The sequence below is a fragment of the Triticum urartu genome, chromosome 5A, assembly GCF_056163025.1.
Source record: "Triticum urartu cultivar PI428250 chromosome 5A, HENAU_Tu73, whole genome shotgun sequence".
NCBI classification, from domain to species: Eukaryota; Viridiplantae; Streptophyta; class Magnoliopsida; order Poales; family Poaceae; genus Triticum; species Triticum urartu.
In genome coordinates, this window is record NC_141877.1 from 407,546,871 (window position 1) to 407,550,943 (window position 4,073).

General features: G+C 43.7%; 1 long non-coding RNA gene across 1 annotated transcript; it reads left to right on the plus strand.

The window, feature by feature from the left end:
• The first annotated feature begins 2,600 nt into the window (after positions 1-2,600).
• Positions 2,601-3,441, plus strand: LOC125556088 (uncharacterized). The gene is made up of 2 exons (XR_007304996.2): positions 2,601-3,076; positions 3,196-3,441. It is a non-coding gene; the product is annotated as an uncharacterized LOC125556088 (long non-coding RNA).
• Positions 3,442-4,073: the final 632 nt, after the last annotated feature.

Here is a 4,073-nt window from a genome sequence, read left to right on the forward strand (position 1 = left end):
TAATTATCCAAAGATTAAGGTATCAAACCCTTGGTCATACATAGCAACATTTCGTTCCTAAAAATTAAGGTACTTCCACATTCAAACTAACTAATACTACAAATTCGAAGGAACTACTTAATACATTAACAGCACATAGGGAAGTAGTCCTGGTCCAACGGCTTGAGAAAGGACAAACAGAAGCTGAAAGAAGAAGGATCAGCCAGTAGCAGCACCATCAGCCTCCCAGCCTCACAACTTCAGCCAGCCTGGTGAACTCCAGGTTTTTTCCTGCAAAACACACATGGGATGTTGGAGGCAAGAAAATAAATATGACAGGGGTCTTGTCATGGCATCTAATCGCACGGAATGCTAGTACAAATGATGGAGAACAAAACATCCAACCTGAGCAAATTCATAGGAGTTATAGATCCATGGATACCATCAAGAAAAAATGCTCAGTTTTAATTCAGACACAAGACTTGGTGAAAACATGCATATTCATATCAGCAACATTGATATGGCATCTTTGCAAGCTTGGGTCAGTGACTTGTCTTGTGTTTCATGGCATGACAATAATTTTAACAATAAATAGACATGAAATTGACCCAAACTCATGTACAAAGTTAGGCCATATGATGCATGGATTAATTCACAAATAAATGACAAAATGCCAACTTTGTATAGAATTTGCAGTACTGAAATATTTCAGTGTGTACCGGTGTGTACTGAAACTGCAGTAGTGAAATAATTCAGTGTGCATCGGTGTGTACTGAAATTATAGTAACGAAATATTTCAGTGCCTACCGGTGTGTACCGAAATATTTCAGTATCTACCAGTAGAACATTACAAATTTTGCCTAGGGCAGTACCGAAATATTTTAGTGCCTACCGGTGTGTACCGAAATATTTCAGTGTCCACCACTACAACATTACAAATTTTGCCTAGGGCGGTTCCGAAATATTTCAGTGCCTACCGGTGTGTACCGAAATATTTCAGTGTCTAGCACTAGAACATTACTAATTTTTTCCTAGGGTTCATATGATGCCTAGGGTTCACATACATCATATTCCATCCTCCAAATCCATATACTCAAATATTCATGCAATTCATTGAGATTAAAATGCCATCTAGCATTCCCTTTCTGAGCTATTACGATCAGTATCACCACGATGTAAGCACGAGTAGTAGGAAGATGAGGAGTGGGGAAGTTTACTCTAAACATAGCTACCGCCGCCGTTCAGACGAGGAGAGCGGCGAGGGAAGCGTGGAGAACGGCGGGGAAGCGAGGTCGCGACCACTGTCCTCCTCATCTTGCGCTTCGGAGTCTCCGGTGACTCGGTTGGAGGCTGCACAATCTGCAACGACACCTCGTGCACGGTGGGTTCCTGATCCAGTGGATGCCCTATCCTGGATCTGAACGCCCACCACCTCCGCCTGGTCCACTCGCTGGACGAATTGGCCTGCTCCATCGCCCAAAGGAGGATCTCGATCTTGTGAATCGGTTGTGCGGGCGGGGGGCAAAGCTTTGCCCTCTCCTTCTTTGTCAATTTCTTGAGAGTGGCCATTGCCGTCCAGCTCATCTGCCTTGTGTTGTCAAACCAAGAACGGATCTCCCTCAACCTGGCCAACTTGACCTGATCGCCGCCGGCGATCTGCACGAAGTCGGTGTTCTCGCCGCCGGCCATCAGCTCGATCTGCCAATTCTTGCTTCGATGGAAGAGGGGGGGTGGGTGGGGGGGGGGTTGCCTGAGTGGAGCGAAGTTGCAGCGGCAAGGAGAAGATGACTGCGGTGGACTTGGAGGAGAGGGAGGAGATGGCCGCCGATGAGTAATTGTGGAATGTGTACCACCATGACAGCGGTTATGCATTCGACGAGAGGGGCGGCGCGTGCAAATTTTTCTAGGACTAAACTGCCCCTAGATTAAAACGCGTCCCCACCTTGTCACGAGTACCGGCCCCACTCGTTTTAGTACTTTCGCGTACTTTCATCGGAGTACTACCCAGTACTTCATATTTTTCTGCCGTTAGATCGACATCAACGAACGGTTCTAAAAAAGCCCAACCACTTTAAAACTTGTAAAACGGGATAGGTGTTTCATGGCATTCTTGTTTGTTTGTGTTCTGTTTTTGCCAAGATTGTTGGGTTTAGAATATGAGAAGCTGCACATGGAGAAATACGGCTTCATATCCTATCTCCCCAGCAATTCTGGACTTGGGAATGGTGCCCATGGAGCCACCACGATCTTTCTCTTCCTTCCTGCCTATATAGTACTACTTCCGTCTTACTTGTCGTTCAAGTAGATTTATGTAGGCAATATATTTCAATACTAGCATAACGCATAACGAGAAATAACTTGAAAAAGTACTATTTTTTTTTTGAAACAAGACAAAAGACTTACCAATCTATAATACCTAAATAGTTCATTCCCACTAACCTATTTCTCTTGACATGCAGCCTATCCACATCATCATTATGCCACATTAGCTTTTTCCTTTTCTTTTAGACAAATCAACCTTTTCCCTTTTTTAGACAAATCAGCTTTTTTCCCTTAATAAAAGATTAAGAGATGCCCAACCTTCTCTCCCGCAAAGAACCTGTGAAACCAACCGTCCGACCGAAGAATATATACCGCCCCTTCGTTAGCCAGAAAGTAAATTAGTGGCCTCCTCCTCTTTCGCCTTCCCTAACCGAAAAATACCGCCCACTTTAGATAGGCTATATAAGCGGCGCTCTTCCATCTCCGTCTCCCAGATCACAAAAATCCACTGCCGCCGCGTCCTTATCTTCTTTCTACTTCACCTCTTAAGATCCATCCATCTTGATCCCGTCTGTTGTTCTCTGGTCACGCCGCCGGTGGCCTCGCGATGCACCGCGCCTCCGCCCTCACCTCCTCCTGCTGCCCCCATGCGCCTGGCCATGGGATCACTGGTTGCTGACGTTCTACTGTGGCGCCACGCCCCCAACGGCCAACCTACTGCTGTAGAGGACGGAGGAGTTGACCTGTGGTCGGCTGCCTTGCGCAACCTGGATCCTGAGCGCGATCGCGCCCCTCTCCCCGTCTAGAGTTTTTTTATTCCATTCAAGCTACTCTGGTAAGTGGTGTATATGTTTATCCGTTTTGTAATACCCACGAAGCAAATTGGTTGCCACACCCCCGTTACACCATTGGACTCTCATCAGGTTGTTGCTCATCCATTGTTTTTTTAATCAGGTAGTTGGATGCTCGCGTCCAAGACCTGCATGACTGCAGGTGATTACGAAATAGTTTCCCAACTTCTCTGTTTTAGCTACCTACAAGAAAGGATATCTATCCAACGCATGCATCATTAGTCCAACATAAAATTTCCACACCCAAGGTCATCTGTGATCGGAGGAACACTTTATGTACAGACACGTGAAAGTGAAACTGAAGAGCTATGTAACTACTCTATGTAATATGTGCTTTTATTTTTGACAAGGTATGTTAATTATATGAGATGACCACTAACTTGATTTTTTTCAGAGGTATGGATCTGTTATTTTAGTTTATATCCCATGATGTCTCTTTCCTTTGTGAAGCATGAAATTGCATCGGTCCTAACCATGTATTGTCATATCGCGCAACCCAGGAATTGATGATATTAAAAGAGAAGTATGATGATCAGTTGTATGAAAATATTTGATACATCCAGGACTATGGTCATGAGAGGATTGTTCCTACAGGACCAATGAATGTTAAATATATCACTGACCATGTACTGTCATATTTGCGCATCCTAGGAACTGATGAAATTAAAAGAGAAGTATGGTTCCAGTTGTATGGAAAGATTTGATACATCCAAGACTACAGTAATGACAAAATTGTCTCTAGAGGATCAGTGAATATTTTATATAAATTCCGACAATGGACTTCACATACTTTATATTGTGTATCATTTGGTCTTGGTTTTGTTGTTTTCTTGAGGAATGTAGGTATATTGTTGTTTTCTTGAGGAACACATGTTATCTATGGTATGTACTCAGTTTAAGTTTCAACCCTTCTCATATTTATTTTATGCAGTTGCCACTCATCTTTGTTGACTAAGTATCATCAGGAACACATGTTATTTC